The sequence below is a fragment of the Cnephaeus nilssonii genome (genome assembly GCF_951640355.1).
Source record: "Cnephaeus nilssonii genome assembly, chromosome: 3".
NCBI classification, from domain to species: domain Eukaryota; kingdom Metazoa; phylum Chordata; class Mammalia; order Chiroptera; family Vespertilionidae; genus Cnephaeus; species Cnephaeus nilssonii.
Genome location: NC_137074.1, coordinates 63,647,927 through 63,673,432, shown reverse-complemented (window position 1 = coordinate 63,673,432; position 25,506 = coordinate 63,647,927). Strand labels below are relative to the sequence as shown.

The following is a 25,506-nucleotide window of genomic DNA, read 5'->3' as shown; positions in this document are numbered from 1 at the left end:
CTTTTTTTCAGCATAGTGAATGACAGTAATATATTAAAATCAGTATGTTTTAATATATTAAAATCTAATACTTGCTTAACAGTATATAAAGGTAATAATCAGTGTTGATGATGGTTCAATAGAACACCCTTTTTATACATTTCTGATGAGTGTGTGAATTCCAAAAATGTTTCTGGAAAACTATTGGGTAATATGTATCAAGAACTTAAAGTTCAAAATCTGTAGCCATTAATTAGCTCTAGAAATCTATCTTACATAACTTAAAACAAAAAAAAAATTATGTTAAAGTGATAATTTTTATGATAGAGAAAAATTAAAAGCAACCTAAATGTCCAATAGTAGAAAAATAATATAAGAAAACATAACATATCAATATAAAGAAATATTTTGTAACAATCCACAGGGTAACTGGTAGTACTATAATGTTATATAAACATATAAAATAGCAATTGCATGGTCATGATGAAATGACTTAGAAGATGAAAAACAGAGCACAAAAAATATTGAGTAATTATATCTGGATAATAGGGTGATGACTGATTTTAATTTTTCTTCTTATTTTCATATATAGGTAATTTCTACAAAAACATCTTATATAATAAAACCTTAATATGCAAATCAACCGAAATGCGGGATGACCGGCGGAACAACCGGTCGCTATGGCGCACACTGACCACCAGGGGTCAGACGCTCAACACAAGAGCTTCCCCAAGCCTGCAGGCCCCAACTGGCTGCTGGGGGCGGGGCTTGTGAGTGGGTGGTGCCAGATCGCTAGCCAAGGCTGGTCCAGCGGGAGGCCCCCAATCACTCCACCTGTTGCCCTGCAGAGGGAGGCGAATGGTGGTGGCAGTGGGGGGTGGGGCCTGTGAGTGGGCGGCACCAGGCCAGCCAAGGCAGGTGCAAGCAGGGGCCCTGATTACCTCACTCGTAGTCCCACAGATCGGCCCTGATCACCGGCCAGGCCTAGGGACCTTACCCGTGCACAAATTTTGTGCACCGGACCTCTAGTCTATATAAATAAAAACCTAAGTGACCGAACGCTGGAATGACCAGAACAACAGGAACAACTGGAACAATCAGTAGCCATGATGCGCACTGACCATCATGGGGAAGACCTTCAATGCAGGAGCTGCCCCCTGGTGGTCAGTGCACTCCCACAGCCAACCTCCCACAGCAGGCCAACCTCCCCTGGACCCTCCCTCTGGCCGGCAGGCCCTGGCCGGCAGCTGGTAGCCGGCAGCCAGCATGAAGGAAGGCCCCAGCTGACAGCCGGAAGGAAGGCCCCGGTCAGCAGCTGGAAGGCCCTGATCGGGCCTGATCACTGGCCAGACCTAGGGACCCCACCCATGCATAAACTTCGTGCGCTGGGCCTCTAGTCCTATATAATAAAAGCCTAATATGTTAAGTGTCCGGTCATCCATTCAACCAATCAAAGCATAATATGCTAATGATATGGTAGGGCCGTTCAACTGCTCGCTATGAAGTGCACTAACCACCAGGGGGAAGATAGTCAACCAGCCGACCAGTTGCTATGATGTGCACTGACTGCCAGGGGGCAGATGCTCTACTAGTAGGTTAGCTTGCTGCTGGGGTCCAGCTGATCAGGACTGAGTGAGATGGGCCGGACATGCCCTGGAGCCCTCCTGCAGTCCCTCCCCAGCTGGCCAACCTCCCACATCCCTCCCCGGCCCCGACTGTGCACCAGTGGGGTCCCTCAGCCTGGCCTGCGCCGTCTCGCAATCCAGGATCCCTTTGGGGATGTTGAAGAGCCAGTTTTGGCCTGATCCTGGAGGCCAAGCCAAGGGACCCCACTGGTGTACAAATTTGTGCACCAGGCCTCTAGTTATTTTATAATAGGGAAAATTATTAGTTGGCAGATAGCAGTAAAAGAAAAGTTATAGAGTGCCATATGGAAATCATAAATCTAACCTTCCTAAGAGAAGTCAATTACTTGAGTTGTACATACTAGTAAAATCCACCATGTATACCCATAGTGAGAAACTCATCCTCCTGTTTCCACACAGGGGTGCAGCCACAGTCTCTTTCACCCACTGCTTTAGAACCTACGCTAGTAATTCAATAGCACATTTTAATCATTTTAGTAAAGCGTCTTTAATTATGCAGAGTGAAATGATGACAAGAACAATTTAGGATTGCAAATCTGTTCAACCTAGTACACACTAATTTATTCACTAAATAAATTATATGTAAGGAGCGTCTATTACATGCAAAGTGCTGTGCTTGGCGCTATGATATGCTAAAAGATAAACTGGAATACACCTTACTTTCATAGAGCTAACAATTTAAAAGTGCCCAAAATATGTTAATATACTTTCCTATTATTTTTACTGTAAACCCAAATTGCTCTAAAAAATAGTCAAAAAATATAAAGAAAAAAAACCCTGGAAAAACAAAACAGCTTACATAAAGATGTAAACATGCTACAGTTTAAGGCATTTGTGACAGATCTGGTATACTTTAAAGCAAGAAAACATTTATCAAATTTATTATTTTATATTATTAAGCAAAAACTGATATTTAGGTCATAGTCATTAAAAAGTTATCCTAGACAGTTTGGTTCAATGGATAGAGCAATGACCCAGGAACTGAAGAGTCCTGGGTTTCATTCGGGTCAAATGCACATACCTTGATTGCAGGCATGATCCTTGGCCCTGGTTGGGACACATGCAGGAGTCAAACAATCGATATGTCTCTGTCACATCAATGTTTCTCTCTATCTCTCCCCCTCCCTTTCACTCTCTCTAAAAATCAGTGGAAAAATATCCTTGCGTGACGATTTAAAAAAAAAGTTATGAGTACATGGGTGTGTATCACTTATAAAATGCCCTAGTACATTACTTTAAATTGTAATTTTTTCCTTATATAATCTACTTTTTGGTAATAGAGAATTATGTAATAGGAGATCAGGTATGAAGGGATATTGATCCAATCTCTAATGCCAGATTTGTAAAATTATCACAGATTATCTAAGGCCACATAAACATATGCACAATTATTAACAAGCTAGTTATTTATTGGCAACCAAAGTAAATAAGTAGGTTACTTGCTAACCTTGCCAAAGACACTGTTATAACCCCACCACCAGGGAAAGAAAGGGATGATAGAAATGTAGACAAGTGTTGAGAGAATCACTAACAACTAAAGGCAGGTAATGGTGGTGGTAAGGGTACCATTTCAGTTGCGCAGATAAAGTGATGCAGCATGGAGTTTCTCTCAACAGCTCAATTTCCTTGTGGCCTGGAACCGTAATTGTCATTTGCCCCTTCTGAAGCTAGTGCCACATGATGGTTCTGAGGTTCAGGTAGTGGGTCAGCCTGTGTGGAGTGAAACCAAGCACTGAGAGAGGCTGTTCATGGGGTCAATGATCCATAGATCTGGGTCTCACAGAGTTCTGGACAGCAATAGTTCTGTGAAGTAGGATGGTGGTTAAGTAATTAGCTTTTGCTGTCAGACAAACCTGGGATCAAATTCCAGTCCCCCGCCCCCGCCCTGTTTCTTCAATTGTGTGATCTTGAGCAAGTTACATTTTCTCTGTCTGTAAAATGACTATCATGTTATCTACCTTATAGGATTGTTTGTGTATATTATGTTACAGTCATTTAAAAGATCTACCACAGTGCCTGCTCTAAAGCAAGCATTGCTAAACAGAAGTTACTACTACTGTCCTTAGTTGTATGAGAAAAGGAGGGAATGTCTGTCCCTTTAAGGTAAGGGGCTAAGCTAAGCAGGCAGTAGGGAGATAGAAAAACATGGCTTTCTTGAAATATCACTCTGTATTCCACAACTCATCCAAGAGCCAATCATATGCTGGATGTTCACAGAACATTTCTGAATCAGGAAACTATACCCATATTGATAGCCACAATAAGCAATTCTAAACAGCCTTTTTAAACACCATCCCTGTTACTAAAGAGGAAGTTAGTAGCATCTAAATAGTAATATGTGCAGAAATTCTGCCCATTTTTCTAGGTGAAAAATGAAGGATCAATTTCCATATTTAACTGAAACAACAGGATTTGAAAAACAAAGACAAAAAAATGTAATTATCCAACTGGAATCAAGCCGAGATGTTGTGGGTTCCTTAACAATCACTTGTGGGTAGAATGCATACTGCTGTTCTCATCCTCATTTCTGCTGTGATTTGGAGGACAGCACAGATCCAGAACTGTTAAATGGTGTCTTCAGAATCCCATGCAGTTAGTTATCTAATCTCTAGAATTGTTTGGGTCACATGAGGGTGAAGTTACTATCAGTACCATCCCAAATGGAGGTACACTGTAGAGGATTTTCTTAAAGTTCTTTTCACTTCTAGGTTGGCACAGCTGTGTTCCCCAGTGGGAACTGAATAGGTCCAACACTATTGTTAAGTTTAGGAAATATATCTGTCCTCCACACTGGTGGGCCTGGCTAGAGGTGAAAGAAGGGATTCTTAATGGTGCCTCTGGAGCCATTAATAAATCTCATAGCTAATTCACTTAGGACACTGAAAAGGGCCTTGGCTGGGTCTGCAAGGCCAGTGGCTCCATTAATGGGCTCTAAACCTAAATTTAGACTAAAAAAACAGTTCCTTTATGACTGAATAAGCATCCTCAAAAACATTTTAAGTGCTTTACATTTAAAATTTGGGCTATTTTGAGAAAAGACTATATGTAATCCCAAATACTTTAATTTTATTTAATATGTATTTACTTCTTCTAGACCCACTACTGAGCTGGGTGCTCTATCGTTATTATATTGTAATTATAAAAAATAGACTTTAATGATCAATAAATCCAATTAATGTTTAAAAATTTAGGTTCCCTAACTTCTATGGTTTATCTGAACAGAAAGACTATAAAGAGTAAGAGGAACTGTAATTTTAAAAGCAAACTTGAAAAACTTATTAATTATACTTAATTTTATAAACTATTGAGAATTAGACCTTTATGCTTAAAAATCTTTCTATCAGAAAAGGGAGCATGAGAAGCAACAGTTATCTATTTATCAACTCTGTGAGTTGGAAACAGATAAAGAAAGTGCAATAAGTAAGTAAGAAGGAAATTATCCAAAAAACACCCCTTAACCCAAGGGCATAGTTTGATCTGTCTAGATCTTAAGTCAGACCAGCTATAATAAAACTACAAAATGTATGAAAAACTAAGTTTATAAAAAATGCTATATTTGAGTTTTCTAGTATTAATGGCTACTCCCTAAAATGAAACAAATTTACTAGCAAATTTTATGTGTAAACATGATGAATTCAAACTCTCAGGTAGAAACCTGAACTACAAAACACTAATTGTTAATAACTCAATTTATCCTATAATCCACACTTCACCGTGTATTAAGAAGAAAATAGTGTGTGTGTTTTTAAGTTAGGTGATTTTTTTAAAACTTCTTATATGAAAATTGAAGAGCTAATCAAGAAAATGAACAAAACTAGAATTTAGATAAACATTAAGAATTATATTTTCAAAATACTCTCAACTATGGAAAGGAATTATCTGCTCTTGGGGAATGTGAAAATTCTACTGACCTGCTTGTACACATACATTTCTGGGGTCTTAGATAGGCATGATCTCCTCCAGAATCTGATGTTCTGGGCTTCATCTTGTCCTAATTATCATCACACTACATTGTACCTGACCTTCACCAAAGACTGTAAACTTGGGCACAGTGGTTCTGTCTTATTCACTATTACAACTCTAGTCCTTACCACAGGATCTAATAAACAGTAGGTGGCTTAAATATCGGTTAAAGGAATTTTGAATAAATTGTGTTACCATCTATTTCTGATGATTAAGAAAATTCACACTACATAAAAATTAGGGAATGATCTTCTTTTTTAAAAATATATATTTTTATTGATTTCAGAGAGGAAGGGAGAGGGACAGATAGAAACATCAATGATGAGAGAAAAACACTGATCAGCTGCCTCCTGCACACTCCCTACTAAGGATCGAGCCCACAACCCCAGGCCTGTGCTCTGACAGAGAATCGAACCATGACTGCCTGGTTCAGAGGTTGACGCTTAGCCAGAGCCACTCTGGCCAAGTGGAAATGACATTCTTAAACAAATTGTTTTGCAGCCTTTGAAAGAGTAATCTTCCAACCTCTTTCACTTTTCCTTCCTTCTTTTCCTCTTAATCATTATAAAACTAAATGATGAGAATCTGAGTATCAAATGTTTACAACGGATTAGGAAGCCTGGTTGGTTTGGCCCCACAGTGGGCAGAGATGAGCCATCCAAATCCCACTTGTTAACAGACACCTGGTGTGACAGAAGTTGAGACTCAGTTCTCTGAGAGAGTTCTGCAGCTCCCACACTATTGTTTGTTTCTTCTACTCTCCCTAAGAGGCCACAACTGGCTACTTTTCCTGAAACAGAACCTTCATTATTTTATTCTTGTTAGCATTTATGAGAGTTTGAATAATTCATGTGGTTATTAGGGTATGTGTTTATTATCTCTCTCCCCCACGAGGTTGTACACCTAATGAGGTCACATCATTTTGCTTGGCACTCCATAACCAGGGTCTAGTTTAGTGCCAGGCACACAATAAACACTCCATAAGTATTTGTCAGATGTATAAATATGAGGTATGGAGCAGCAGCTTTCAATCAAGAAACTAAAAATAAGTAGTTAACAGCTACTCCTGGCCTTGTTTTCTCTACATTCCAACCCTATCTACCACATGGAAGCCTTGATACTATTGGTACTCATCTATTGTAAATTCCATTCAATCAGTAGCAAGTCGGGAACACTTCAAAGCAATTCTAGGTCGGCTGGAGGTAGAATGTGTAGGAGAAGCAATGGAATTGTAATGAGGACAGCTACCACTTCCAATTAAAAGTTTAGGATCGGAATTCCAGCTTATAAGCATGTATTATAGAGGAAACTTACATAAACTCCCTAATACTCAGTTTCAAGTTATAGAAAATGTGAGAATTTTATCTAACACCATAGTGTTGAATGGCAATTGAATGAGGGTGTATATCTAAAAGCAGCTGGAATTTAGGAGAAGGGCTCACTACAAATTAGTTCCTTTACATTGGCCAGCCAGTGTCTGTAGAAAGAGAGATATGATTTGACTAAAAGCCCAGGAGCAGGCATTTTAGATAGAGAAAAATGGAAGAAACAGGGCTCAAAGATAGAAAAAATGTAAGTAGGTATTAAGGATGATACTTTTTTTTAAAAAGTGTAAGTCAGAGTGGTAGAAAGAAAACAGCAGTTAGAAATGGAAAGATATTTTAACATGGTAGAAAAATCACCAAGAAATCTATTATCTCTGCCTTTAGGTAACACAGCCTTCCCCTCCTATATATAAAACTAGAGGCCCGGTGCACGAAATCCATGCAGGGGGAGGGGAGGCCTCAGCCCGGCCTGCACCCTCTCCAATCCGGGACCCCTTAGGGGATGTCTAACTACAGGTTTAGGCCCAATCCCCCAACCCGCAGTCAGACATCCCTCTCGCAATCCAGGACCACCGCTGGCTCCTAACCGCTCGCCTGCCTGATCACCCCTAACCACTATGCCTGCCAGCCTGATCGCCCCTAACTGCTCCCCTGCTGGCCTGATTGCCCCTAACTGCTCCCCTGCCAGCCTGACCATCCCTAAACACCTCTGCCTCAGCCCCCACACCCGGGACCCGGGCTTTCCTCCTTCTGGCCAGCCTCAGGCACTCGGGACCCGGGCTTCCCTCCCTCTGGCTGGCTGCAGGCACCTGGGACCCCCGGTGGCCCCAGGATCCCCGGAGGCTCTGCCTGGGCCAGCCACAGGCATCCGGGACCCCCGGCGGCTCAGCCTGGGCTGGCTGCAGGCACCTGGGCTGGCTGCAGCCGCAGGTGCCTGGGACTGCGGGCAGCTTTGCCCAGACCCGGCTTTTGTCAGGAAGGATGTCCAGAAGACATCTGGTCTAATTAGCATATTACCATTTTATTAGTATAGATAATTGCTACTATTATAGTTAGAAGAAAAATAAACTGAAATGTACATTAAACACATAATATAGATTTAACATTCTTCACATGATTTACCATTCTGGAAACTCAGCCTGTGTAAATATAGCCATGAACTGTATTATTTACTATGATAAAGTAACAGCATATCCTTCTCTATGTACTACCTGCAGAATTATAAAAGACAAATGTGTACTTGCTCTTTCAGCACAATTATGAGGCAGCAGAATGTAGAGTTGGGCCCTTTCTTTGCATTTCGTGCTTATCAAACAGTGGCTACCATGGGAAGGGAAGCTTGGTATCATGAAAACTTTTATTTTCTCACTACTTTAAAGCTTGTGTCAGTTCCCTCAATAAAATTATTTTCTGTCTAAGTCATTATCTTTTTAGTGTATGTAAATTGGAGTGTGTGTCCTTACCTTTGTTCTCAGATAAAGAAACAGGATAAGAAGTGTTAGATGCATTGCACACCAAAAGTAACCACTATGCCTCCATATTTTTCTTCATGAGTTGTCCACCAAGTACCAATAAGCTCATCAAAAATTCATTTGAATTTGCAGCCTTTGTGTTCTTGCAGTGATAAACTGTTGTTTTAATAGTCTGTGTTCTCTACAAGCCCGTCATCTTCATGAGGGCTGGAATCTACCTATCTTCCTTTCTTTTATATGATTATCACCTAATTCAGGGATAGGCACATAGTACAGCTGTTATATATTTCATTTATTTATTAAACCAATACTTATTGATTACTACTATGTGCTAGACACTGTGCTAGGTGGTGAAAATATAGGAGTAAACAAAATAAACAAAAATTTCTGATCCCACAGAGATTATATTTTTGTGTGGGCAAATGATAAAGCAAGACAAACAGGTTAAATATACAATATAACAAGGCAATGGTCTATGCTAAGGAATTAAAATGAATCAAGGAACAGAGAAATAAATGCTGGAATGGGAGAGTTAGAGGTGAAATTTTAGGTAGGGGGCCAGTGATGATATCACTGAAAGATCACATTCAGATAAAGCCCTAAGATAAATGAGGAAATGAGTTAGAAAGATATCCTTGGAGAAAGAGCATTCAAGCCAAAAGAAAGGGAAGTGTAAAGGGCACCTCACAGGAGTATTTTCTTCAGTTTTCTATTAAAATGTCAGGTTAGATCTTCACAGAAATTCTCCTGTTAAGACATAGAGGTGCTATATTTAAAAGAGAAAACACACAAACAGGTAGAGAGTTTGGCAAAAGTAGATTTACAGGTGTGAGTTGGAAAAAGAGTTTATTCTTGTATTATTATTTGTTAGTGATTGTATTGTTTTCCATACAAACAATTGTAAACCTACTTTTGCCCCACCGTGTGTGTGTGTGTGTGTGTGTGTGTGTGTGTGTGTGTGTGTGTGTATCAATCATACTTTCTTTATTCATTCATCTATCTATGGACAATTATGTTGCTTCCATAGATTGGCTACCCTCTCTAATAAAATGGTAATATGCAAATTAACCATCACTCCACTGCATAAGCCACGCCCACCAGCCAAGCCACACCCACCAGCCAATCAGGGCGAGTATGCAAATTAACCCCATTTAAGATGGCTACAGCCACAGAGAGCAAGGTTTCCCAGGTAACAGAGCAAGCCAAGCTTTCCCATAGCCGTTGTAGGCCTAAGCCTCCACTCAAGCTACAAAGTTTCAATTATAGAAGGTAAACAAATTCAAACAAATGGCGGCAGAATGGAGCTTGAGAGAAAAGGCCAGGTTGCCGGCGGCAACAGGGGAAGCAAAGCTTTCTGCACACCCTGGCGGGGCCCACCCGCTTAAGGCTACAAAGTTTCAATTGTAGAAGGTGAATTAACTGCCACAGAAATGGCTGCCGCCCCGGAGGGAGCAGCAGGCTTGGCTCTGCTCCAGGCTACAAAGTTTCAATTGTAGAAGGAAAATAAATTCCAGATACCAGGGCCTCTGCTTGGGTTGCCAGGGGGCGTGGCCAGCCTGCAAACCACCACAGGCCCCTCGCTCAGGCCGCCCCATGCCCCAAGGGAACCCCACCTGATCCGGGACACCCTTCAGGGCAAACCAGCTGGCCCCCACCCGTGCACCAGGCCTCTATCCTATCTAATAAAAGAGTAATATACAGATTGATCATCACTGCAACACACAATATAGCTGCCCCCATGTGGTCAAAGATCCTGCCCCCATGTGGACACAAGATGGCCACCACAAGATGGCCAGCAGGAGAGGGCAGTTGGGAGGGACCCAGCCTGCAAGGGAGGGCAGTTGTGAGGGACCAGGCCTGCAAGGGAGGGCAGTTGAGAGGGACCAGGCTTGCAAGGGAGGGCAGTTGGAGGTGATCAACCCTGCAGGAGAGGGCAGTTAGGGGTAACCAGGCTGGCAGAGGAGGGAAGTTGGGGGCAAACAGGCTGGCAGGGGAGCAGTTAAGCATCAACCAGGCTGGCAGCGGAGTGGTTAGGGGGTGATCAGGCTGGCAGGCAGAAGCGGTTAGGGGCAATCAGGAAGGCAGGCAGGCGAGCAGTTGGGAGCCAGCAGTCCTGGATTGTGAGAGGGATGTCCGACTGCCCGTTTAGGCCCGATCCCACCAGGATGGGCCTAAACGGGCAGTCAGACATCCCTCCAGGAGTCCCAGATTGGAGAGGGTACAGGCTGGGCTGAGGGACAACCCCCCGCCGTGCACGAATTTCGTGCACCGGGCTTCTAGTCTATATATATAAAAGCCTAAGCCACCGTCGCAACCGAAACAACCAAACGGAAGACCAAACAGGTCTGTGTGGGGCGACCAGACCGGCAGGGGATTAGTGAGGGATGACCACATGACTGAGCAGCAGGCTGCGTGTGGTGACCAGGCCGGCAGGGGGAACAGTTGGGGGCAACCATGCTGGCAGGGGGAGGGCAGTTAGGGGTGACGAGGCTGGCAGAGGGGTCAGTTAGGGGCAACCAGGCCAGCGGGGAGGGCAGTTAGGGGTGACCAGGCCAGCGGCAGGCGAGCAGTTGGGGGTGATCAGGCCGGAAGGAGGGGCAGTGAGGGGCAACCAGGCTGGCAGGGGTGCCAGTGAGGGGCGAGTAGGCCAGCATGCAGAGGCGGTTAGGGGTGATCAAGCTCGCAGGGTGGGCATTTAGGGGCAATCAGACAGGCAGGTGAGCGGTTAGGAGCCAGTGGTCCAGGATTGTGAGAGGGATGTCTGACTGCCGGTTTAGGCCCCAAGGGGTTCCAGAGTAGAGAGGGTACAGGCTGGGCTGAGGGGACCCTCCCCCTCCCATGCACAAATTTTGTGCACCGGGCCTCTAGTCCTATATAATAACAGGCCAATATGAAAATTGACCGAATGGTGGCATGACCGGTCGCTATGATGCACACTGACCACCAGGGGGAAGATGCTCAATGCAGGAGCTGCCCTCTGGTGGTCAGTGCACTACCACAGGGGGAGCGCCACTCAGCCAGAAGCCCTGAGCCGGGTTAACAGCTGGCAAGCGCAGCAGTGGTGGTAAGAGCCTCTCCCACCTCCAAGGCAGTCGGACATCCCCCGAGGGTTCCAAGACTGCGAGATGGCACAGGCCAGGCTGAGGGATTCCCCCGAGTGCATGAATTTCGTGCACCAGGCCTCTAGATGTAAATAATGCTGCAATGAGCATGGGGTCCATATATCTTTTTGGATTAGTGTTTTTGTTTTCTTTGAATAAATATCCATAAGTGGAACTGCTGAATAATTTGGCAGTTATATTTTTCATTTTTTGAGGATTCTCCATAGTGTTTCCCATAGTGATTGAATCATTTACAATTCCACCAACAGTGTACAAAGTTTCCCTTTTCTCCACATTCTTGCCATTACTTGTTATCTGGTGAGTTTTTATGACAGCCATTCTGAAAGGTGTGAGATGTCTCATTGTGGTTTTGATTTGCATTTCCCTCACAATTAGTGATGTTGAACATCTCTTTGTATGTTTGTTGGTCATCTGCTTATCCTCTTTGGAGAAACGTCTATTCACGTTCTCTGCCCATTTTTAAATTCAATTGTTTGTTTTTGTTGTTAAGTTGCACTAATTCCTTATATATTCTGAATATTAGCCCCTTATTGATGGATCACTTGCAAATATCTTCTTCCATTCAGTAGATTGTCTTTTCATTTTGTTGATGGTGCAAAACTTTTTAGTTTGATATAGAGCAAGGGCAACAAAAGCAAAAATGAACAAAAGGGACTAAATGTTGCCTTTAAATATATTAGGACTTTGTAAAGAATGTGTGTGTGCATGTGTGTGTATGTCTGTGTATGCTTATATAATTTTTAACCACTTATGTAATATTTTTATTTATAACTAGAGGCCCGGTGCACAAAATTCATGCATGGGGGGGGTCCTCTCAGCCCAGCCTGCACCCTCTCCAACCCGGGAACCCTCGGAGGATGTCCGACTGCTGGTTTAGGATCAGGCCTAAACCGGCAGTCGGGACATCCATCTCTCAATCCGCAACCACTGGCTTCTAACTGTTCACCTGCCTGCCTGCCTGATCACCCCTAACTGCTCCCCCTGCTGTCCTGGTCACCCCCAACTTCTACCTGCCAGCCTAGTTGCCCCCAACTGCCCTCCCACCGACCTGGTCTCCCTAACTGCCCCCCCGACGGCCAGGTCACCCCTCACTGCCCTCCCTGCTGGCCTGGTCGCCCCCAACTGCCCCCCTGTGAGCCTGGACACCCCATGCAGCCTGCTGTTTGGTCGTTTGGTCACCTCTCACTAACCCTCCTGACAGCCTAGTCGCCCCACACAGCCTGCTGCTCAGTCGTTTGGTCGCCCCTCACTAACACCCCTGCCAGCATGGTCGCCCCACGCAGCCTGCTGCTGTCATTTGGTCACCCCTCACTAATCCCCCTGCCGGCCTGGTCGCCCCACGCAGCCTGCTGGTCAGTCATTTGGTTGCCCCTCACTAACCCCTCTGCCAGCCTGGTCGCCCCTTGCAGCCTGTTCGGTCGTTCGTTCGGTTGCGATGGTTGCTTAGGCTTTTATATATATATATAGATAGTCTATTCAGATTTACCAGTTCCTTTTAATTCAGTTATATTTTTCTATAAAATTGTCCATTTAATGTAAGTTTAAAAGTAGCTTGAACATTTAGTTCAAATAAACAGTTCACACATTTGTTCACAGTATTTAGTAATTATTTTAAATCTCCAGATTTATTTTTTTCTTTTCAATGCTGTTTATTTTTACCTTCTTTATGATAAAATTTCCCAGAAATGTGTCTATCATGCTTGTCTTTTCAAAGAACCAATGTTTTATTTTGTTAGCTGTCTTTATTAATCTTTCATTTCACATATTTCTGATACTATTTTGCTATTTTCCTGATTTTACATTTTTTTGGTCTTACATTATTGTATCCTTTCTAACTTAATAAGTTTTAGCCATTTTTAACATAAATTTAAAGATATACATATTCCCCTATGAACTTCTTTATCTACATCCCTTGAATTTTCATATGTATTGTGTTCATTGTCATTGAGTTCTACATATATAACTCAGTAATAAAAAAAGAATGAAATCTTGCCATTTGCAACAACATGGATGGACCTAGAAGGTATTATGGTAAATGAAGTAAGACAGACAAAGAAAGACAAATACTATATGATTTCACTTATATGTGAAATGCAAAAAACATAAGCAAAAATACATTTTAAAAAATAGAAACAGACTCATAGGTACAGAGAGGAAAAATGATGATTGCCAAGGGGGAAGAAGGTGGGAGAGGGCAAATAGGTAAAGGGGGTCAAATAAAAAATTAAAAAAGAAACACCCTTAAAAATATTAAGGAATAAAAAAAAATTAAGGAATATCCTTTCTATCCCAAGTTTAAAAAATGAATAATGGTAAAAATAAGAGTAAATATAATGAACTCTCCTGTCTTATTTTTATTCATGTCTGATGGTTGAAGTAAAATTTATAACATCATTTTATGTGGTAATTACTATAGGCAGAGGAAACACTTAACACTATTGTATTTAAAAGTAGGGAGAGGTAACCTTTCTTCACTTCATTTGAAGAGGTAAATTATCTTTACCAGTAAAAGAAAAACAAACAAAAAACATTATGCTCAATGGTGAAAGATTAAAAGCTTTCTGGCTAAAATCTGAAACAAAAAACATGTTTTTAATAAAGGTAACATTTACTAAAACTTCAGAAACCAGTTAAGGTCTATGTTATATGTACACATATAATACCTTAATAAAAAAATTGGAAAAAAAAAACTGCACCATAGAAAACAAAATAGCACCTAAACTCAGTGCATAGGGCCATTAAACAATGTTATCAAAACTAGACAGAGGACTTATGAGAAAAAAAATTACTTGCAATTAGGATTAAGAAGCAAAATCAAGCAAAGAACACTGAGGGAGGGGGAGGTAACAACAGCTATCACTTATTTAGCTCCTACTAAGTGCTTTGCCAAGAGTTTTTCATATATTTAATTTAATATGTGCATCAGCCATATGAGGTAGTCTTATTTTGATTTTTCATCACCATTTTATAAAGAAAAAATAATGCTTAAAGAACTGGATCAAAGTCACAGAGCTAATAGCTGACAAAGATTAATGTTATGTGACTAAAACCTGCTACTTAAACACCACCTTCTAATGCTTCCTCATCTTTTTAATATATATATATATTGATTTCAGAGAGGAAGGGAGGAGAGAGAGATAGAAATATCAATAATGAGAACCAATGATGAGCTGTCTCCTGCATGCCCCAAACTGGGGATTGAGCCTGCAACCCTGGCATGTGCCTTGATCGGGAATCAAACTGTGACCTCCTGGTCCATAGGTCAATGCTCAACCACTGAGTCACTCCAGCAAGCCTTCCTCATCTTTTTAAAAGTATATTCAAACAGAATATTATAATCTCTCCACAAAACGAAATCCAATTTTGAATGCAATATTATTTTTGGCTTTCAGCAGTTTTAATATAACACTAGAGGCCCGGTGCATGAAATTTGTGCACTGGTGGGGGATGTCCCTCAGCCCAGCCTGCACCCTCTTCAATCTGGGACTCCTCAGGGGATGTCCGACTGCCGGTTTAGGCCCGATCCCACAGGGCAGTCAGACATCTCTCTCACAATCTGTGACTGCTGGCTCCTAATCATTTGCCTGCCTGTCTGATTGCCCCTAACTGCTTCTGCCTGCCAGCCTGATCGCCCCCTCACCATTCTCCTGCCAGCCTGATTGACACCTAACTGCTCCCCTGCCAGCTTGATCGCCCCCAACTGCTCTCCCCTGCTGGCCCAATCGCCCACAACTGGCCTCCCCTGCTGGCCCAATCACCCCCAACTGCCCTCCCCTGCCGTCCTGATGGCCCCCACCTGCCCTCCCCTGCCAACCTGATCACCCCAACTGCCCTCCCCTGCAGGCCTGGTCACTCCCAACTGCTCTTCCCTGCCAACCTGGTTGCCCCCAATTGCCCTCACCTGTCAGCCTGATCTCACCTCCAACTGCCCTCCCCTGCCAGCCTGATGGCCCCCAACTGTCCTCCCCTGTAGGTCTGGTTGCCCCCAACAGCCCTCCCCTGCCAGCCATCTTGTGATGACATGGGGGCAGCCATCTTGTGATGACGTGGGGGCGGCCATCTTGTGATGACAGGTGGGCGCGAGGGCAACCTAGGCTTTTATTAGTATAGACTAGAGGCCCAGTTAATGAAATTTGTGCATGGGGGGACCCTCAGCCAGGCCTGCACCCTCTCCAATCTGGAACCCCTCCGGGGATGTCTGACTGCCTCTTGCAATCCGGGACCGCTGGCTCCTAACTGCTTGCCTGCCTGCCTGCCTGATCGCCCCTAACTCCTCTGCCTGCCTGACTGATCGCCCCTAACTGCTCCCCTGCTGGCCTGATCACCCTTAACTGCCTCTGCCTGGCCCCGCACCCAGGACCCAGGAGTCCCTCTTCCGGCCGGTTGCAGGCACCCAGGACCTGGGCTTCCCTCCCTCTGGCTGGCTGCAGGCCCTCAGAACCCGGGCCAGCTTCATCCGAGCCAGCCGCAGCCACAGGGGATTGTGGGCGGGCGGCTTCACCCAGGCCACAGCTGCAGGCACCTAGAACCATGGGGCATGCAGTTTGTCCCTCTCCCGGGCCACAGCCACAGGTGCTGGCGCCTGTGACCACGGGGTGTGCGGTTTGTCCCTTTCCTGGGCCACAGCCTGGCTGGTCTCCATTCCCCCATTCCTCTCTCACAAGCTCATTTGTGCCTGGCTGGTCCCCATTCCTCTCTTGCGAGTTCATTTGTGCCTGGCTGGTCCCCATTCTGCTCTCCCCAGTGTTGAGTGTCTGAGCAGTTATGGCATGATGGTGTGTGGGTGTGATAATCATTTGCATACTAGCTCTTTATTATATAGGACTAGTGGCCTTGTGCACGAAATTCATGCACATTAAAAGGGAATTAATTAGAGGAAATATTTTAATATTGCTATTTGCCCTTTCTCTATAATAGAAGTGTCAGAGATGAAAGAAAATTAGTAAAATGTATATGAAAATCTCTCTCCTGTCAGAGTCTGGGTCACACCGCGGGACCCAGAGCCAAGTTGCCGCCCACCTGCGTGTGCCTCAAAATCGCGCGAGACCCAGACCTGGCCGGCCCCACCCCTCTCAAGCCCCACAGAGCGGCAGGCACAGCCTCAGGTCCCCCCTGTCAAACCCCGCCGGGCGAGGGGCACAGCCTCAGGTCCCCCGGCCCCTGCGCTGGGGTGGGGGGGAGCGCAGCCTCAGATCCCCCAGCCCCAGCACCAGGGCACGAGGGTGCAAGGGTGTGACAACCATTTGCATATTAGCTCTTTATTATATAGGATTCCAAGGCATTGTTTTCTTCTAATTTATTGTGTTTCAGGTTCACTAAACTTAAATGTATGTACGTATTCCACAAAATTTGTAAAGTTTTAACCTTTATTCTTAAAATATTTAAATATTTCCTCTATTTTTGTTCTTAAATTACTTATATGACACATCTTTTTATATTGTTTTTCAGGCTTCTGAGGTTCTGCTTATTTTTCTACTCTTTTTCTACTCACTCCTTTTTAGATTGGATGATTTCTATGATCTTCAAGCTTACTGACTTTTCCTTCTGCCTTTTCCATAACATTATTAAGCCTATTCAGTGATGTATTTGTTTCAGACAATGTACTTTTCTGTTCTCAATTTTATAAAATATATTTTATTCATTTTTTACAGAGAGGAAGGGAGAAGGATAGAGAGTTAGAATCATCGATGAGAGAGAAACATCTATCAGCTGCCTCCTGCACACTCCCTACTAGGTATTTGCCCGCAACCAAGGTACATGTGCTTGACTGGAATCGAACCTGGGACCCTTGAGTCCGCAGGCCGATGCTCTATCCACTGAGCCAAATCAGTTAGGGCTCAAATTTTTATTTATTTATTACATATATACAGAGCGTCCCCCAAAAATGTATGCATACTTTAACATCTGATAGCTCAACTTTGAAAGTGAAATGTATTTTAATAATCACTGCCTTTATAATTATTCAAAGTGTATGTATACATTTTTGAGACATCCTATATATTCTTTTACTTCTCCACTGAGATTTTCTATTTTGGTTCATTTTAACCAGTTAACTGCCACACGTCCAAAATGAAAACCATCCCCACATGCCACGTTATTTTGAATTTAATTTAAAAAATCAATTTGCAATGAATATTATAAAAATAAATATATTACTCACAATTCAGGTGTTCTTGAATATTTTCAGCTGAAAATTCCCATGAAAAATGACTTTAAAGTTGGTCAGGGTTGCCACTTAGGGAAAACAATTTTTTTTTATAGATTTGCGTGGCATGTGGGGAAGGTCCGCAGCTTGCATCTACAGATGCTTATGGCATGCAATGGGTTAACCATATTTTCTTATACCTCATTTGGCATAGTTGTAACAGCTACTTTAAATTTCTTGCCTGATCCTTTCAACATTTGGGTCATTTCAAGATTGTCATCTGCTGATTTTCTTTTTCTTTGAGAAAGGGTTAAACTTTGCAGTTTGTTTAAAAAAATAATTTGGGGTTAAATGGACAATGTCAGTGATAACTGTGGATATTCTGGAATGTATTATATACAGCCAGACAGTGCTGAAATTTTTGTTTTAGCAGGCCATTAATTTAGCTAGTCTGAAACTTTAATCTCTGCCCTGTCCAGTCTGCCCTATACATGTGTGATTCAGGGGTTAGCCAAAGACTTAGGCGGAATTTATATACTGAATTTGAGGTTCCCCATCTCTGTCTCTTTCCCATCCTCTGCTAACCCTCACTCTCTGGTATCTCTGCTCCTACCCAGGGTCCCTCTAGTCAGAAAGCAGTAGGATTTCTTTTGAAGTTTACTTTGCCTATGTTGCCACTACAACTTCAGATACTCTCAGGAATTCACTTCACCCATGTCAGTTGTTTTATCCAAGTTTCATTTCCTCTCTAAAACCTTTCTACTACTGTTCAGATTAAAACTTTCAGATTATTGTATTATATTTTGTTTTGTTTTTGTTCATAGTTTATGGTTGTTATTTGCAGTTAGGCTGTTTGATTATAAGTTTATTTCTCCACACCAGAACCAAAACTCTTATATTATGATTAATTCTGGGAATAGAAAACTCTAAAAAGGTACAAAGAAGTGCAGCAAAGAATTGAAGTAAATGGGTTAGACACATGCTACTTGCTTTTTAGAAAAGCATGACACATGAAGCAAAAGAACAGGAAGTGGGCAATAAATAAATTTAAAGGAATATGTGCTACAAAACAGGAAAGAAAGCAAGTGAAATTTATATGTATAAAATTCTCAAAAGTTTTGGAAATGGAAAAAAAATGTCATTCAAGTGTTTTAAGAGCAATACTCTTATCAGATCCCAGAACCAAAGTAGGAGAATAAATTAATAAAATGAATCTCTATCCAAAATTTGTCAAGATTCACAGTAACCCACAACACATCTCAAAGCTTGAGAAATTATCTAAAGAACTGGCAATGATTAAGTTCCCACCTAAATTATATTTTCTAAGATAAATATGAGCACACACTCAAGTGTAAAAAATTTTTAAAAATAAGCTGAAGCCTGGTCAGCATGGCTCAGTGATTGAGCATCGACCTAATGAACCAGGAGGTTGCGGATCGATTCCCTGTCACGGCGCATGCCCAAGTTGAGGGCTGAATCCCTGGTGTGGGCCTTGCAGAAGGCAGCCCATCAATGATTCTGATCATTGATGTTTCTCTCTCTTTCTCCCGCTGTTCTCTCTCTCTGAAATCAATAAAAAAATATTAAAAAATAAGTTGAAATTTGAGCCCATTCATCTCTATCATTACAAGATCTGCTTTTAGACTTGATGTAATATCGGACATGGTAACATCAGGTAGGAGAAGAAAATATCTCATTTAAAACTCAGCAAGAACCTAATCTCTGCAAGTGAGCTATCATTTGAAATAATCTTATTATACTTTTTTATTTCTTTTGGTATTCCTCTGGATCTAATTCTATTATGTTACAGTAAAAGTTTATGCCTCCCTTCTCCATGAGAAGATATGGTTCCACCATTAAGCATCTTTGGGACATTGGACATGTCCCTTCACTTAAGGCTTTAGTTTACTCATGTGAAATGTGATGCTAGAACAGATGGTTTCTACTTTGCAATTGACCCATTCTATGACTATACATTGCCTTAGTTCTGAATTCTTAAATTTTTTGAGGTCTTGTAGGATTTCTATGAAACAGGTCTGGCAAAGTCCTCAAATCTCAGGCCCTTGAAAAAATATTCAGGAGAGACTGATTATCCTTCCCAGAAAATGTCAGGGGGAAAATGCAGGGACCTGCATACAATCTTAAGTAAATCATGAACTGGCATCTGAAGTTGTGATACCTACAGAGATAAGAAGCTTGTTTACCTCAGTACTTCAGATGAATGAGATAATTTTGTAGATGGTGTGTTAAAAATAATTTTAAATTTGAAAATAAAGTAATTGGACATTTGTTGGGAATTTTAAGAAAAATGCTGCAATATTAAGATTCTGAGAACTTCAGATGGATTACCTTATAAAAAACTCTGCTTAGAATCAAAAAGGAAAACAGTATAAGTAAACAGTAAACACTGTTTACAACTGTTTGGATTACATTCATTCAAATAACTTTAAAAAACATATATTGAACACCTCCTTAGTACAAGGTGCTGCGAGACACATAATATAACAAAGAATTTTGTTTTTGTCTTTAGGGAGATTATGATCTACCAGAAGCAACACATACTAGAAGACATACATACATAAATAATAATAATAGTGCATAGCAGGAGGAAGTAAATACTATGAACAAAAAATAGAGAGAACCCTGTGCCTCAGGCATTGCTCCCTGCAGGAAACTAGGCTAGCGGGAACCACATTTCAGGAGGTGGCCAACCACACAGTATGCAGGAGAGTTAGAGGTGGCCAGGAAAGCCAATGACAGAATGGCTAGAGGGGCCTGGATTAACAGGGCAGAGATGTGGACCTAGAGGACCAGCCGTCAGTTGGAGATCTAACCATTGCTCATCTAGAAAATAGGATCTAATTCCTGGACAGAAGGCTGGACTCAAGGATGATTCTCTGCAACTGGGAGTTGAGAAAAAAGAACTATCTAGTTAAGTATTCCGTTATGGGAAGAAGAATATTCCTAGTTGAGGAAATATCAAGAGCAAACTGCTATCATAGGGGAAGGAATTTTGAAATGTTTTTGTTTTCTACCTCGTAAACACCTCACTATTCAGAAAGTATCTGAAAACGTAACAATTTCTATCAAGTTTGCAAATACTGGAAGGCTAAATTAAATGAGCGGATAAGGACAAAATTACCTTCAAGATTCTGTTTACAACTTCCTATCCCCTAAAAAGCTATTTATATAGCTCATATGTGCAACTGAAGTTACTGTCCTTTCTAAATCATTCTACTTAAATGTAAAAAGGATGGATCAATATTACTAGGCTTCATTTAGTTTTGAAAGGGCAGTAAGAATGAATTAATCTATAATCACACTAATGACAAGAATCAGAATTTTAACTCCTTCCTTTGAAATGAAGAGACACATACTTCAGCCAAAAGCCACCAAGCTTAATTTACAATTCACAAAAATCCACAAACAAATTATATAGTGAAAATTTCCCTTATTCTTACTTGAATATAACTGTAATCTCCTTTTAACAAAATGAATAAGAGTACAACAGATTTCAAATGAAGCTTATTTCTTGCCAAAATCTATATGAATGCCAAATAACCTTCCAAGCAGATTGTTTGGTTACTTAGTCAAATGAATCCTCTTGTCTTCCATTTAAACTAAGAAAACATTTCCTCAGATTGAGCAGTAAAATGCAGTCTCCCCAAACAGTGATTAGTAGCAAACAAGAACTAAGGGAGACAGGGTAAACCCTTTGGCCACTAGGGTCCTAGATAGTAAACCAAATGGGCTGTGCTCCTTCAGAAACAAACACAACAGCAGTAAAAGAAGGTGTGTTCTATTTTTCTTGTGAATCTTGGTTTATAGGATGAGGGAAGAAAAAATAGAAGGAAGGGAACTAATATTTAGTTATACCCTATTTTGAGGTAGGCATTTAGCAACTGTTTTACTGTTTAATATCATCACAATCAAATGAGGTACTTATGCCATGCAATATAAGAAATGCGAGAGGTTAAAAAAGGCTAAGTTACTTTTGCGACACCATGTATCACCTAACTGGTGAGCCCAAACTGACTCTGAAGCTTCTATTCTTTCCCATATGTATTTCTGTTCAAGACCCAAGTCTTAAAAGTAGCATACTTCCATAGGATTGTAACTTCAGTAGGCAGGGGATTCCCCTTCAGCTGTTTTTGGGCAACCTTGCTTCCCAGGTGTTGCACACTGATTGTATTCATGGACACCAGATCTAGTGTCATGGGTCACCTGTAACACAGCTGAAGGACTATTTGCCTAATGTACAACCAGAGAATTTATCTCAAAAGTGATAAGCCTCTTACTCCCAAGGTGGTGGCAGTAGCCTGTCCAGAGGCCAATGGATGAAATCTTGTCTTTGCTCCACTGAAATTTGCTCCTTGGAGTCCCCAAGATATACTCTGCCCCTGCTAGACCTACCACCATAGTCTCCTTTCTCTCCAGGCTTATCTCCTTGCCAAACTTATCAGGTTTGATATAGATATTGTCAAGAGTTTTCTACTCTCTTAATCCCTTTTACACTGTCTTTCTCAACCAGCCTAAACCAAGGCCTATTACTTTATTCTTTTACTAATATCCTCAATTCACTACCTGGTTTTCCTCTGTCACCTTACTAAGATCTCTTGAGACAAAAATTTGAATGTTAAATAGTTTATTTAGGACAAGACCCCAGGAAACACTGGTAAGGGAGAAAGGAGTAAGGCAGAAAAGGGAAATAAGATAGTCTGCAAAGATAACCATCCATGTTTTTAGATCCATGTTCTTGCCTGTTGCCTTTTCCATTAAGAGATAGAGTTTGTTTCCCCTCATCTTGAATCTGGGCTGGCCTTGTACCTTGTTTTGACCAATTGATTGCAGCAGAAGTCACACTTCTGAGCCAAGACCGGAAAGATCCTAGCAACCTTCTATTTTGCTTTCTCAGGATACAAGACAACATGTAAAGAAGCTTTGACTAGCTTAGTGAATAGTAAGAAACAATGTGGAGAAAAGATGCCAAGACAGTGCCTGGCCATATCACCCATCGCCATGAGACCCCAAACCAGTAAGGAAAGCCATAGCACATTCCTGGCCCAGACCGGCAAGTGCAGCTACATGACTAACCTCTGGCATTCTAGGTGAAGCAGAACTCCCCAACTGAGTCCTGCAATCCCACAGAATTGTGAGAAACAATAAATCCTTTTTATTTTAAGCAACTAAGTTTTAGCGTAGTTTGTTATACAGCCATAAATGAAACAGGTAGAAAAATCAATAGAGGATGTGCTTATTAAGCAATTTCCTGCTATGGTAAACTGGACTTCAATCCTACTGGGATATTCTGGGAAACTGTAGAATATGCCTCACAGTAAACCCCAGCTGAAGGATGAGAATGCTAGGCTATTTATTTATCCACTAACTTGCCACTAGTTATTTGCTTAAGGCTTCTTCTAGTGACATGAACTCTTTGGCACTTGAAGCCAGTCCAACATTTGAGCCAAACTTGCCCCCCCCCGCCCCCCACTTCCTGAAGGTGGGGGCAGGGGGGAGCCCTCAAGCAGAGTCGCAAGTATCATCCAGAAGTCTTCAGTGACAAGAGATGAGTGTTGAAGAGAAATGGAAAGAGCACCAACATCAGTGAAAACCCAATCCTTTGAGCAGTCCAGCTACTTGCCTTCTCCACTACTAGATTTCAGAAACTAAACATGGTCTCCCAAACACAAAGACTATAAACACTACTCATCCATAGCATCCACATGTAGCTGGGCCCTAAATGTTGTTTAATAAGCCTTCCAAGTTTCCCTCTTTCCTGAAATTTATTGTACTCTCCCCATTCAGTATCTGCAAAGAAATCTGCTATCTCAATGAGAAAATAAAGGACATTAGATGGACTTTGTACTGCCTCACTTAGAAACAACTGCACTTAACACCCATCCATTGCTCAATCCCTACTAACAGCTCAGAAAAAGGATCAATCTTAATCCAGTGTACAGGCATCTACCTCTCCATCAGTGGAAACACACACCCCCACCTTAGGGTTTTTGCCCCTCCAGTGTGAGTGCCCCTGTCTGTCTCTCTGAACACATAAACCTGATGGAGCGATTGATCTATTTGATCTATTGAAATACTACATACTGTTCCTATTACCTAAAATGTATTATTTTCTTCCTCACCCACCTTGCCACCCTCTGCCTCTTCCCTGGCAAACTCCTCTTCAACCTTCAGTTCGCAATAGCTATCACTTCCTCAGGAAAGTATTCTCTAACTTGGCTGCCCACCACTTCCCAAATCTATGCTTACCCCTGGCACAGCAATTTGCTTTGTATTGAAATTGCATCATTCCATTTCTTGATATTCCCCCTTTCTCTCCCACTGAATTTAAGGCCCTCCAAATAAGGTATTTATCTTATAAAATTTTGAACTACAGTCTCTATGCCTGGAACAAAGTTGGTGCTTAATAAATATTTACTGAATAAATAAATAAATGGGGTCCTCTTGTTCTCCTGTCCTCACCATTCCAGTAACTTTAGTGAAATCCACATGCAGGACATAGCATACTGTGGCCCTTCCTCTTTCCATTCTCTTTTTTTTCTCCTTCCAGTCTTCTATAAAGTATCATAATAAGTCCCTTTTCAGTTTGCATACAATTTAGCAAAAAATAACAGAGCAAAATGCACTTGCTTAGGAGCTCAGGAATTCATTGTGAACTTGAACTTTTTGTCCTATTAGAGTGCTAGGGCAAAACAGGCTTCAACACTGGCTTCTAAAATGGAGTCTCTATTTCTCATCACCAAAAATTGAGAATTTATTAAGTTTTAAAAGGATTTCCATAGCAAAATGTATACTTGTATTTCACAGTGAGCTTATTTAAGAATTTTTTTTTTATAATTATAAAACAACCTCCTTTTTTTGTAGTTAGAATGATGGGCCTATCAACATCAGATTTTATAGGTATTACTAGAGGCCTGGTGCACAAAATTCGTGCACTGGGGAGGGTGTCCCTCAGCCCAGCCTGCACCCTCTCCAATCTGGGACCCCTCAGGGGATGTCCGACTGCAGGTTTAGGCCCGATCCCTAGGATCGGGCCTAAACCTGCAGTCGGACATCCCTTTCACAATCCGGGACCGCTCGCCTGCCTGCCTGATTGCCCCCTAACTGCTCCCTTGCCGGCCTAATTGACACCTAACTGCTCCTCTGCCGGCCTGATTGCCCCCAACTACCCTCCCCTGCTGGCCTGATCACCCCCAAGGCTTTTATTAGTATAGATATGACCCTTCACAGAAAATTTTACTAACCCTGCTTTACAATAAGGGCTTGACAATTGAATCATTGGGACCAGGCACCAAGATTTCCTTTCTTTGAATAGTGGAGGGAATAATTATCTTGTCTTTAAGTTGCCCTGAAATTAAAATGAGATAATGACTTAGAAAAGTAAAAAAGCACCATATAAAGACAACTGTCTTTTTCATGTACTGAAAAGACAATAAAGTGGTAAAATGAAAAACACTATTTTTATTCTCCCCCTTCCTTCCTTTACAGCCTTTATTTAAACTTTGAAATTTATAAAAATTTCATTCCAACTTTCATTTCTTTACATTCAATATTATTTTGTATTGGTTTCAGATTTTATATTAGTTATAAAATAGTGGTTAGACAATCATATACTTTACAAAGTGTTCCCCGATATTTCCAGTACCCACCTGGCATCATACCATCCTTACAACACTATTGACTATATTCCCTATTTAAGTGACAATGGGTTTACAGGTTCCTTCCAGTCTTTCTTTTGTGTTGTTCGCCTTTCCTTTTCTTTCTCACTTCTTCTCTCATTTTCCTTATATAGTATCTCAATTGGCCATCAAAGCTCAGTGAAGGCACTGGGACACG

At 41.8% G+C, this 25,506-nt stretch overlaps 1 protein-coding gene across 13 annotated transcripts in view; it reads right to left on the bottom strand.

The window, feature by feature from the left end:
• ZBTB20 (zinc finger and BTB domain containing 20) overlaps positions 1 to 25,506 on the bottom strand; it is an 899,572-nt gene that overhangs the window by 642,086 nt on the left and 231,980 nt on the right. Inside the window, exon 1 of one of the 13 annotated variants that reach the window (XM_079767037.1) lies at positions 3,192 to 3,438. The exons of the other annotated variants lie outside the window; for them this stretch is intronic. The gene's annotated coding sequence lies outside the window, so the exon portion shown is untranslated. Of the gene's footprint in view, positions 1 to 3,191; positions 3,439 to 25,506 lie in introns of those variants that run through there. 13 annotated transcript variants of the gene reach the window in all.